Consider the following 14,423-nt stretch of genomic DNA (forward strand, 5'->3'; position numbering starts at 1 on the left):
ATTACCATGGTTGCCAATATTTATTCTGGCGACTTTTTAAAGTACGTGATTAAAAAATATAATTTTGTAACATAGCATGGTATTATGGTGCATATTTATAAACCTCTGTATTTTCCTGTACACTCAATTCTGGATTATTAAACACTGCTAATACTATAAAAGTGTCACTTTATTATGTCAGTATTGTTTGTATAATATGATAATATAATAATATTATCGTTACGTCTGTGTTTATAATGTATTTTTATCATTACTTGTCGTCAAAGACATGTCTCTCTGTGTACGTTATTTTTTACAAGAAATATTTTTTACAGCTCTGTCAAGGACACGTAAGTATAATAAGTACGCTCACCAGACCGTTTAATAGCATAATATAATTAATTTAAGTATTTGTTTGGTTTTAGTTAGCTAATAACTGTTCTCATTAAAAAAATTGTAAATTGTATTTTACGAACACCCCCATTGCCGTTTTGGGCCACCCTTTGTCGATTGAGTAAATTTATAGCAAAACAAAACTACAAAATATAAAAAATTAAAGACACATAACTACTTCTTGAAAAGTAAATTTAGTATTATTTTTAAATAGTTGAGCGACTCCAAAGTGATCTAATTCTATGTTTGTTCTATAATTAATAAAAACTTAAAAAAACACATTTTATTTGAAATGTGTTAGTTTTTTTTTTATCATGACTCCTAAAATCCTTAAACAGGATCATGAATTATTCCTAAAACAGGAATTCATCTTTTAAATCTTAATCTATCTGTAAACCTAGTTTGAATATAAACTATACATTTTTTTTTGCTTTTAACCACAAAAAAAGGCTTTCCTGAATTTGTTTAAGTACCTCAACAAGGTCTAAGATATGATAATTTAAAAAAATTTTTTTTTATTTTTACTAGTAGCTATAAATTTAAAATTTGGCAACTACATAGTAACATGATAATTGGTAAAAAAGGAAAACAAACACCAGAAATAGGAAAAAAGTGACTTGTTCTGACTTATGTGTATACAATTTATATGTTTTATTCATGATTTAATATTTATCATTGGTTTTTATAATAATGGGGTTCCTTAACAACTCTACCAACAAGAACATACACATTTTAAGACGGTTAACTAGTAACGAGGTAAGTTACTGGGAATTCTATTGGCAAAAGCCTAATGGCGTCTAATTGCACTTGCTTGAAACATACACCGAATCGATTGTAATATTGAAGTTAATGAATTTTATCTGTGTGTGTATGTGTGAAACCACTTGACGCGCTTGAATAATTTATACTGGTTTTTAAACGTTAAACACCGTTGACTGTTTATGTCATAGAATTTCTCTGAACAAATATGAGAAACAGGAGAGCCGAAATCAATTTCTACCAAACCGCCTTTTATGTGTCCAGCCAGCGTGGATAAACTGAATAAGCTTTATGAAAAACGGTATCACAAACAACATAATGATATGCATTATTAAAAACGGTTTCTGGGAAAAACTAAGTGTAGGTACTCAAACCCTGACCCTATGTAAATGTTCTCGGTGCATGATGAAAAGAGGAGGGGGTATAACCTACTTCCGTCAGCACAAAATGGTTTAACTGAAATACGGTAAATTATTATAAAGAATATTCCAATATATTTCATAAGAATAGTAATAATTCTAGTCAAAAATGTTTTTTTTTTCTAAAAAAAATTAATACTTGAGACTTTAGCATATTTAAAAACCTCACCTAACTACATTTTATTGCCATATCTGTGTGTCCTTGTCACAAACTCGTGTGTCAAAGAAAAAAATGTCCTTTGGCCTCGTCTCGGCAGTTTTGAAAATAGATAAAACTTTATTTTTTTTTTTGGTATTTACAAAACTGTTAAGCATAAAAAAAATCATCGTTTATATAACCACATAATTTACATACCTAAATGTAACCCGGTACAAAATTAAATACTCAACATTCACATTTCAGTATAAAAATTCAATATCAATTTAATCGGTCAATAACGCAATTAAAGAGTTTTCTTCTGACGTATCCGATCTGTTTCATTTTTGTAACAATAAAATATTTTTGAGTCTTTGTGCATTATGTCATGTTTGTATTATAGGTACTTGTTGTGCGAAAACGTTGATTACTTCCGTAAGTGGCCAGTACATAAGCTATATGTCTCCCCCCAAAAATTAATAGCTTTTTTAGATGTGATTATTGGAGGGAGTAGCTCTATGCCCTCTAGTTTTGATTTTTCAATTTCTTTCTTGAAAAATAACTAATTAATATTATATAACGAGTAGTATGACATTTGTATGGCTTCTGCAAATATATTAACGTTATATAACACAAAATACATACCAATGTGTGAGTGTTAATAAGGTTTGCTTGTGTTTCAAACGCTGGCACTGTTTCAGTGTAGGTATTGAGCACATATACTTATATACAAAGCAAATAATCAAATATTTGATTACAAACGTATGTATACTTACCTCAAAGCACGGTATTATGACGAGTACGTCTATACTCTATCCCAGGAACTGATTGTGGTACTAATTCAATTGTATTTAGAATATCTCAAACAGTAGGTACACATAGATTCGCAGCACAGAAGTATAATACCTACTTAGTATACTGAATCGGTGTGTGTGTGTGTGGAATCGTATTACAATATTTGAACGTTCACGGTTTGCCGGTTCCTGTATTATAATATATACTGTTTGGTACCCTAACAATGTATACGTTAAGTCATGTATGCCTTAAGTTCAAATGTATGGTAATTTTTCCACAAAACCGTCTGTCGAATTGTCAACATTTATCCGTTTACCCACTGACGCATATATTTTGTACTAAAATTTGTTTGGTCTCATTTTTTAGACTTATTAATTTTACCAACGAAAAGTGAGTAAAATCATATTTTAAAAGTCGACAAAAATGGCAAAAGTCTAAAGTTAATAACTATGTTTAATTAATAATAATTCTTATATAATGGGCCAATTTAAACAAGTGTCCTGTTCTGAAGTTTTTTGACGTTTCCTTTGTTTCTTTTGTTAACGAATGGCAGCTTTGGAAAAAAAAACTGAACTAAACTAATTAAGAAAATGGACCAGAAGACATAAAAAGATATTCTAAAGCAACCCTCTAATGGTGGACTAAATGCTGTATCAGATTTAGGTAGTATGAGCAGCGTTGGGAAAAAATCAAATTGAATAATAAATAACAAATTATTTAAAATTAATTTTGTCACCAATAAGCGAACGTTAAATTATTAAATTGAAGATCAATTTTTGTATATCGCTTCTTCTAGATGAAAAATTATTCAAATTATAACCATATCAGATTATGGGCATATGCTAAGAAATAAAAAAAAACGCAGTAGATCTCAAATAGATAACTTTAATTCTATCGATAAATTTCAATTATATATATTTATTATTTATGGACAAAATATTATCTTAGATGATTACCAATTTATTCAGATATATTTCATAAATATTAAATGAAAAATAAGACCTTTTTTTTTAGAATACAAAAATTAGTGTCAAGGGGTTATTGTAAACGAATAGGGCTAATGTAATTTTATTTATCTCGTATAAGTTTTATATTTATCTATTAAAAATATTAAATAAAAGATAACGATTAAAAACGATTATTATTAAATAGTTATATTCAATGTATAACAATCAATAATTTTAAATGAAAAAAGAATAATAAATTATTGAAATGATTCCTAACTCTGTTTATATAATATTTAATAAGAGTACCTTTTTCTTCTTCGCTAACTTATAACTTATGTTTACAAGTAGTTATATTAATAACTTCTTAAGTACAAGGTACGAGATAATTTTGAAAGAAAGTTGTTTTGCTTTGGAATGTATTTAACTCTGAATATTTTCCCTCCTAGTGTGGACGGAGATCAGGGGAAAAAGCTTGCAGCGACTTAATACTTTTCCACGGTGAAACAGCCACCCCATATTATAAGGGTTGGATGAAATGCCGTTGAGCTAAATTCTAATAGGGATTTCAACCGAGACTTACGATATTTGAGAGAATTTAGCTTGGCTGAGCCAATCTCGAAGTGCGTAGAGGATTTACTATAACATTACCATTGCCTATTGCGACCTAATTATGTCGAGCCAACACGTGTTAAACCCGACTGGCAAAATTAATCATAGTTTGGCGCCGGCACAGTGTTGTTTTTGGTCAAATTTTCAGGCGGCAATCGGTTAAGTAATTAAACACTATTGCCTAGGTAGGTCAGACGTCGTATATATATATTGTTTACCTACCAAATAATATTTTGTAGGTTAAACGATAATATCTCCGTTAATTGCAAATTGATGGATTACTTGTTTGGGACAACAATTCGGGTCGTCACCCGTTTATAGTATGTCATATTACTTACCCACCGGTGAGACAATAGCTTTTCGACAATCACTTTATGACCGTTTCACGAACAGACAAACATGTATTTTGTGCAGATTTTATATCCAAGGCAAGTTTGAGAGTGTGCTAGTCGAATAACTCGCATTCAACAGCTGTTATGGAACATATTTTGAAAATAACCTAGGGACAATAATCATTCTAGGTACGCTATACTATACCCGTGTCGCACAATTAGAATAACATTATCTAGGTCAACCCGTATAAGGAAATAATATAATATATAACTGCGAGACGGTGATATTCTGGGAAGGATGTGTTTTATCAGAACCTTAAGGAGCGGTACCTAAATTAAATAAAATATTATACAAAGTAATATAATATACATATATATGTAGGGACGATGTACGGTTGGGTATGGGCGATGGAAAATCTAGTGCAACTTGAATTTGATACAATATAATATTTGTTATTCGATTTCGAGTCCGCTTTTTTGTGATTCTGTTTTTGGTTTTTTCAAATGTGCAAAGTACATAGAATCAAAACTGTATTTCCCATTTTTGTTGCTGTGGGTAAAATAAATACGGATAAAAAAGGTTACTTCGACGAATGCTGTTTGATAAACTAACAAGTGAAAAAATGCAAAACATGCTTAAATTACCAGTTTACCCATGATTAGTTTTATAATGCTTTGTTATCCATAATTGTTTAGTATGCACATTTAAATACTTGTATCTTGCGGACAAGATAACAATCTTAATAAATATAAGAATGTTTGTTCTGTTTAAGTCTAGCACTAAAATTGCTTCCCTTTCCTAATTAGCAGCACTTGTTTTTTTTTGTAATTAAAAATAATATATTTTTTATTGAACTCGAATGTGTTGGTTGGAATGTGTTTCTCAACTAGACTGAAAAAGTACATTTTAAGAAAAAAAACAATATCGGCTGCTGTTTCATGTTATATTTTAATTATATTTTGTGACTTGAATCGACACCGTTTTCAATTAACTTATTTCAGTTGTAACTAGATTAGCTACAACAAGAGGACGCGGTAAACTTGTTATATGATAAAAACAAAGTATTTGTGTCAGTTCGAGTGCGGTCTGTCGTTAGATTAGTCGGTTTTTCTTATTGGTTTAGAGCTTTTTGGTTGATAGATAAACACATGTCAATTCCATCGGAGAAAGAATAAATAACATTTCTGCTGGTTCGGCTGAATTTACACAAGTGGATTCGGGTCATTCTTGGATTAGGTTTTATCGTTAGTTGTACTTGGAGTTTTAAGAGACAACAATTTACCCGGAGGATGTACTCCAAATAGATTTTGTTTTATACTTACAGCTTAAATATTTTGTTTTGTCGTTAACCCATGTAGATTTTACCCATCCGATTTTCCTAAATTTAAATTTAAACTATATTTTTTCATCACAGGCAATTAACATTATTATTAATATATTGTTTTGGTAAATTCGTGTGAAATCAAAAATGTTCGCGCTCATATCCCAAAGAGGGTTTCTTTTAAACTACTTTTCTTTAAAATTTAAATGAGGTCTGGTAAAAGTTTGATAAAAAATTACTTTTGGTAAAAGTTACTTAACTACTTAGTAACTAAGTTACTTGATAGCTAGTTTTTTTTTTACTTTCTAAGTACAATATTACTACCGACGGTCATATAATTAGTTATCATTATTCGTACAAACAATAAATTCGGCTCCATTAACAAAGAAATTATATGTAACATTACAGAGATAATTTTGGAAAATATCATTGATTGAATGTCTTGGGAAATATTTAAGAGAATTCAGTAACTCGGGGAGAAAATTTTGAGAAGTAAAAAGTTAAAAACATTAGTTATTATTTAATTAGTTAGATTTATTAGAAAAAAAATGAAAATGATTTTAACTTATTTCCATAAGCAAAGCCCCCATAAAAGAGATGTTAAACTTAAAGAAAATGTTTTTTGAAACCCATTTTTACAGCCACGCGTTTTGTTTTTGTGTCAATTTTTTGTTTCTATTATAAATCCTTTCTTTCTCTTTATAAATCCTCTTTCCAGTTTTTTCCCCCTTAAACAATCATCAAATTTTCAGTTAGACATTATAACTCTGAAACGTTTTGAGGTAGGTTGTAACATGTTACATCTTTTTCATTCTTCTAAATTTATATGTATTTCTTTTATAACAAATCAACTTGTATACAGTCTTAAAACACTAAAAGGAGAATCATCTTACCATCTAAAACTAAACGAAGTGGGTTTTTGTCAATATTAAAAGCATACTGGACAACGGTAAATCCAGAAATAGTTTAACTATACTAAATAAAATGTATGCTTGATGTGCATAAATTGGCACTAGAGGGTCAACAATTTTTAGAATATTTTGGTTTTTTGTATTTTGGGACAAAAATGGTATCCCCTGTTTGGGCTGTTTTGTTTGCACGTCCACGCTTTACGGGTGATATTGATTTTGTAGGTACGGACCGTGTACAATATTATAATATTGTTATTGTAGGCGATTTGCTGCTCGACTTGGCCAAGCATGAAGTATACGATTAACATTTAAATTCACCGAGAGGCTTTAGCGGCAAACGGGGCAACAACAACAGTGGGCCGAGGGTCGAGGGCACACTTTTTAGCCCCCGGATGGGAAGGGGGGGTTGCAAGTTATGTAAATATAGGCCTACTGAAAATTAGCGCGTTTGACGTCAACGGCGACAAGCGAGGCTGCTGTGTTTCATCTCGTCAAAGTGCGTGGGCGGAATCGATAACGGGCGTATCGTCCTCCCCTTGCCCCCCCCCCATATTTTACCTTTGTATTTAAGTCCATGACGTATCCAGCGTCCTCGGTATGCGTATTGCCTGACCCAATACAACCGTGCAACGGTTGGAGTGAACATTGTGAGAACATTTTCGCATCGGTCTAATAATAATTTCCATCACCACTTTTCTTGTACCTACCAAAATTTAGAGCACCGACTGCCATATAGTCATCGGGTATTTCACCTTATCTATCTCGTTGTGAAATCAGAGTTTGCCGTCGATCTACTAATTTTCTAATCGACCAGTCGAACTCAAATTAAGTTATACCTACGAATTTTCAGTTCCCTTTTTTGATTAAAAAGATGGACTGGCCGGTACCACGTGGCACTGATATGACATAATAGTACAAAATATATCAGGCTTAATGTTACAAACGGTTTTATAATGGATGGTTGTATAAACGTTGTATAATATTAATTATATAATTAATAATTACACCTACTGTGTCTCTTATACAAAGAAATATACTTTTAGCACATAGACTTATAGCACACGCATATGTCGGTGAGCCGCGAATACCTGGTTTGGAACTAGGTTGCAAATGTTTTCCAAGTATATTGGTTATAGCACCGAAAAAATGATTTACAAATGTTAAAACCAAATTTACAATTGAACGGGATTAGTGGATAAAGGTGTTAACTAACATTTTTTTGAAAATGCATTTTATTGCATGAATAAAAGGGTTAGGATCCCTAGACCGATGTTTTCCCTCTTATAAGTTATTTCATCTATTGAATATACAAAAGTACATTAAAATGTTTTATGTCAATAGTAGAGGAGGATCCAAGAGAGGGGGGGTGTCCATGGGAACTGGTACAGTACCAGTGGTACTTCAACCGTGTGCATTAAATGTGTATTGTTGTTTAACTTTTTTTTTTATAATTTAATGTGTTAAAATATGTATTTTATTTTTCACTATGTAAACGAATAAAAATATGACTGTTGCTTATGTGTATTTAAAGTGAAATGCTTTGTCCTAGCTTCCATCTCTTTTTTCATTCCTACATCCGACCCCGGTCAGTGTCTAATTGGAAAAAGTAAAGTTAAGAACATTTAAGTTGTTTGGGTTTTTTTTTTATCGATTCGGTAGTGGAAGGGGTGATTTTTTTAAATGGTAGCAATAAAGTACTTTTTGGATTTTTGAAACACATTGGGTCCAGTGACAATGAGAGAATGAGGGGAAAACAAATATTTACACACCACTTTAAAAACAGTATAGCTTTTTCGCGTCGAAACTGTAAAGAAACGAGTGATTTTCTTCGAGGAAAACTCGAATGGAAATTATTGTTGCGTTGTTCATTCACGTGGAAAGACGGCGCATATTGTTCCGTTTATGTTGTTTTTCCTGCGGGAAAGGGAGGAGGACGACGACGCGGAGGAAAAGGAGGAGGAGGACGATTTTCGGCAAAATCAACTTACGCAAACGGATCGAGGGCCGCAAATGCTGGGGTGTGGAGGGCGCGCAAAGCCGTGGGCGAGCAGACGCAGGGACGGGACGGGACGGGCCGACCCGGTCCCGGCGTTACCCGGGCGACGGCCTTGGCACGCATCCCGGCGGACGATGGCCGTGACCCGAGTCGACCCCGGAAAACAATATAAACACACTACCCGGGCGGCGGCGCGACCGCCTCGACCCCCGACCGCCCGGCGGTAAATTGTTGCTATAGGTACACAACACCCGGAGCTCACCCGCGAGATTAGTGCGGACGCGCGGCCCGCTCTCTCCCGTCCGGGCCCTATCTTCGCCGGCCCCCGCCAATCTATTCCGCAGTTATGTTTGTTGGCCTACATTTGGCCAACGTTCGTTTACAATATTATTATTGGGTGTAGACGCATATAGGATGGTCTGAAAAATAATTTTTATGAAGTATTTTAAAAGTGGCTACAAGCGATCACAACACACACACACCTTATGTAATAACTAATAAACGTACTTAAGAGTTACTTAAATTGTAGACTGTGTCAAGAAACAAAAACGGTTTTACTTACCCCCTTACACCTTCCCCTCCCCTTTCCTCACAATCGATAGTAGCCTGTTCAAATGGGAAATCTCTAAAATTTCAGATCCATAGCCCAAACCTAAGTACCTTGGTTAGAGATTTTGCAATTGATTAAAATTGTTAAAAAATATTCTAACTTTAAAACATTTTAAGGATTTCCTATTTGAATAGGCTACTGTCGATTAAAAAGGGTGAGCCGTAACTGTCAAATGTATTTATTACACCCGATTCACAATGAAACAGCGAAAAAAATACATTGTTGGTCTAACTAAAAATATGGTTAATACCTATAAGGACACAATACATTTCCAGTTGGAATAGCCCTATAAGTAGGTGGGCCTACTAAATGTTTATGGTAATGATAAGTAAAAAATAATTGTTGTTTTATTATTGTAATTTGAATAGTAATTGACGTTTACCAACTAATCGAAACCTTATTTATACAAATTTGAAAAGTTTGATTGACTATAATTGAAATATTTTCAACAAATTTATTCCACAAATTATGCGGTAAGAGTTCTCAACTATATTTATAATGGTGAAATGTTTGTTTGCATTGGGTGGCAAATTCACTGATTAAGATTTATTTATGATTACCAAATAGTGTGCTCCTCTTAATCTTCAATCTACGTCATCTGTGCAATATATTTTGTTGTTATGACTTGTAAAACAGAAATATACAACTGCTCTACACCCGGAAGTGGTAGAAAATATCAGTGGTATTACAAATTATACACAAAGGTTGACCTCATCTTTTAGTTATGCAAAATCGTTTGTATTATATTAGAGTAACTTAAAAACAAATACTTGTGAATGTTGCTCGATATACTTGGGGTACACATAGGTACAAAAGAACACCAGCTGTTGATGTCAGATTATACACTTACCCCCACTGACAAAAATGTAGTTTGATATTATTATGATCACACATTGTTTACCATGATTTGCGAAGACATTTTACAAGAAAATTTGCAAGTATTAACGGTTTTACCATTCGGCTTTATATTATAATAATCAACAGCTGCTGTTGATGAAATATTCACAAAAACAGCTTCCTCTCGTCTTATGGCCGGGTTAGAGTGTGCGCAAAACCTGTTTCTTCTTTCGCAAAAAGCTTCTGGGAAAATGAAATATATGGCTGTTATTTTCAGAATAACATGACTCATCCATCTTGAAAGTAGACAACGCATCAAGTCGGTTATTGAAAAATGATTGTTTTTGTTTTCCCCGTTATTACGTTCGTTTACATTTTGACAGTTTATTTTTTTATTGTGTTTATACTTTACACGTTCCAAGACGAAAGAGTATTGTTTTGCCGAGATAAAAGTTTGTAAACAAAACGTTAATAAAATTTTAAAAAAACCGGCCGTTTCAATGCGGTTCAAGGCCAAGGACTCGGCGGAGAGTTTATGGTCGAAGTTCACCAGCAGATCGTAGTCCATTCTTGGCCACGTTTCAAAGGTTTGTACGCGATGGGAAAAAATAACGTCTCATTACTTTCACGCGCGTATATATATAGCGACTAAATAACACTAGTAACGATTATACCATCATAATGTTATGCTGACTTTGTAGTCAAATGTGAATACATTTTTCGCTAGAAAAAAACTTTTTATGCACGTGTATGTAAAAAAATGTATCATCATTTATTTATAACGATCAAAAGATATTTTGTAAATGATGACATTTTTCTTAACAATACAAAATCACATTCAATCATTCTCGATGAGTCGTCAATTACAATTTACTACACTAAACTCTTCTAACGTCTGCTAAAAATTATTAAAAAGCGTTATTATTTTTGTAAGTGACCTAAACTTACCAACCACACTCATTCAATTGTTGCACAAGCCTAATAGCACGGTCGGTTACACGCCGATAAGAAAACATTCAATATATACATATAAAACGGCTCTCGTCGACACGTCTTAAAATATTAATTATTTATTTTTATACTTAAAATGGAACAACAACCAGGTAGGTCACATATTGAACTAAAGAAAATTCGGTAGGTCACCTATAATATCTTAGAAAGTGTCGGTAGGTCAAAAAAACATATTATTGCCCGACGACTATAATAGATTAATTTGGCCTTGAAAACAATGTTATTTAACCCTTATACATACAATAACCATTGGGTAAGTATTTTTCAAAGGAAGCTCAGAGAAGAAAAGATAGTACTTAGGTTGTGATTGACAGATGGGTTAAATACTTAAATGGTAACACTATGCCGGTACTCGTTTTACCCCTATTCTTTTTTTTTCTTTGTTCCTTACATAATTAAACATTATGTCTTTAAGTGGGGCCAAGACGGTCTCAGGCGTCCGATCGAACGCATAATCCAAATGTGAAATACCCGTCAAGGTCGGCCATTATAGCTTTCTATGGCGCTTAAAAGAAAGTTTCCGCCTCTTAAGAAGAGCTACCTGATTCGGCCTTGACGGTTGACACGTTCCTATCCGTCGTTTATTATTTTTACCGTTTCCGCGTACAGGTTTTAACGTTGTGTTAATTAATAGTGTAGTTGATTTACATGCAATTATTTATATATTTATTATGTTATTATGGTATTTAAAATTCCCATACCGGTTTCCATGACTTACCACTGTTTAGTTTTTTGTTTTGCAAATGTCATTAACGGATTTCCAACCGAAAAAAAAACCCTCCCATAGATTCATAATCCAATAAAGTGGTTTTGATTACACAACACAATAATTTGACCTGCTTTTTCAAAAAACAATTTAACGTGCTAGAGAAATGTTAAGGCCAGATTCGGCGTAATAGCGAAAAAATCAAAAAATATATATATATATACTTTAATTCTTATACTTACCAAAATCGCGCTGTACAGTGTTGTCACGTTGAAAAATGATTGTTAAACGTACAACACACTACTTTTGTTTTGCATAGCATGTCTTAAGAGATGCATTTTTCTAAGGAACTGCGATACCGTACTATCGTGAAAGTACACATGCACACAAATAAAGAACAAAACGTTATCTAAATATTGGCACGGCAATTTTCAATAAAAAAAATGTTCAGGCAATTTTTTAAATCACAGAAAAAAGTATCATATAATTAGGTTTTTAATGAGTTTATAACAAATCGCCATAACTATGTCAACATTTAAAAAAAGTTTTGATGGTTAATTTTTTTATCACTGATATTTTCCTAAGAAAAGTGTGTCTCCCGATCACCTAACATTTTTTTTATACAAAAGTAGGTAACTGGTGTGGCGTCCTCTCTAATAAATCTAATATAAACCTAATTATGATGGCCGAATCACATATTATTTTATAATCAGCTTAATATGTATAATATGTATATTATGATTTATGCCTATAATTTTGTATACTATTCAGCACTTAGCATCGCAATACTATTGAGTTTTCTTTTATATCGTCATCATTAAATTTAACCCGGTGATACATTTTAGGGCTGCCATAGTTCCCTCTTTGGTTTGTCAAAATTTACAGCTATGGTTTTAAACACAAGCAATACCTTGACCCTGATGGGCCAAATGCACGGGACTTGAAATACAGATTCATCAACTCTAATCCCAAGGTTAAGTTTGGTTAGGTCATGTAATAAAACATAAATTTAATTTGTAAACTATCAGGTAAAACATTATCTGTACTTAGAAGTTAAAACACAGGAATATAATTGCAAACATTTCTATAGTGTAGAGTGGGACCTGCTCGAACTGTCCCTATCTTATAAATTACATTTTTGGTCGAAAAAGGAGTAAACGTGAAGTCAACACTGTTATTCAGTTTGCATAACTTTTTTTTTTTTGTTGTAGTTTCGAAAAAAAATTTGTTAATTTTATTTATTATAATCTATGTGTGAGTTTTTGTATTTAATCAAACATTTTTTTGAAATTGTTTAATTAAAACCTAAAAAGTAGGTACAAACAATATTTATTTTAAAAGACAATTGAACAATTTTTTTAAGCTCAAATTTGGAGTTTTTTTTTAGTGCACGTTAACGTTGTTTTTATCGCGCACACATTTCCAGGCCTTATGTCTTACTGATGATGGTAAGTATTAAGTAGGAAAATGGAAAACCGTTTTGGACTGTGAAGGAGACGACGACGGCAGTATCAGAAGTATTAAACGAATGATAATAATATCTGGACCAGGAAGGGAAAACGGCTCATAGCATTGTGTAAGTAAAATAATATTGTTATGTTATACCTAATAACAGGAAGACCTAACCCGCAATGAATGACGCGGACAAGCTAAAACAACACCGAACCAACCAATTGTGTTTGTGCATAAAAAAAAAATACAAAATAATAAATTCCAAGGTAAGTTTAATATTATTGTGATTTTATCAAACGTGCACAATTGTATACAAAATATTGGAACGACAAAATACGACGAACATCCGCGTACCAACTCATGTCCGTCGTACATACAGGGTGATCCAAACAACGTAAGACACGTCTCGTTTTACCGGGAAATAATAACCTATAACAAAATTGTAGGTTTTCTACTACTTGTTATATTACGATATTAGACAGTATTAAAATTTGTATTTATTTTTCCAGAGCTCTGTCGACTTTTAAAACTTAAATGGTAACGTATATACGTTCAAGTACCTACATTTTTAGATTAACCATGATTTGCTAAAAATGTAGACTATGGTCGATGACTAATTTTTTGAATAATTATTTTTTAAGTTACTAAAGTTTTTAGAACGTTCGGAGGAGTGCGGTTGAGCAATGCGCGCACAGATAAAAAAATAATAGACTACTTCATTCCATCCTTTCTCCCGTCCTAAACGTTTCAACTTAAATAACTTTAAAAATAATTGTCAACAATTTCAGTAAATTATTTTCGTTTTGAAAATTTCATTAAACACTTGCGTTTTATTTTTAAGGGGGATTGAAAGATACACGAGTTCTTTGGCTTTATTAGGTTATGTTGGAAACAGATAATTTTTTATTTTTTGCTAATGTGATGTAAAAAAATTTGCGTTTTTATATTGAGAAATTGTTAAATTCAATTTGTTAAACTACAAAAAAAACTAAATTATTCAAATGATAATCGGTTTTCATCATAACCCAGTAACGAGGCCAACAAAATTTTGTATTTTTATAGAATTTAAATTGTACGACCAGCGAAAACATATTTTTTTCTACCACCAAAATGACTTTTACTCTTAGATAAAAATCTAACGTGTTAAAACCCATACATTGAAGCATATTATACAAATCACAAATTCGAATTAGGTTTAAACCCAGTAAA

Source organism: Adelges cooleyi, unplaced genomic scaffold (assembly GCF_023614345.1).
Source record: "Adelges cooleyi isolate 19-005CV unplaced genomic scaffold, UGA_ACOO_1.1 ACOO_flye_CR_arks_rails_tigmint_CR_PRNA_574, whole genome shotgun sequence".
Lineage (NCBI taxonomy): Eukaryota > Metazoa > Arthropoda > Insecta > Hemiptera > Adelgidae > Adelges > Adelges cooleyi.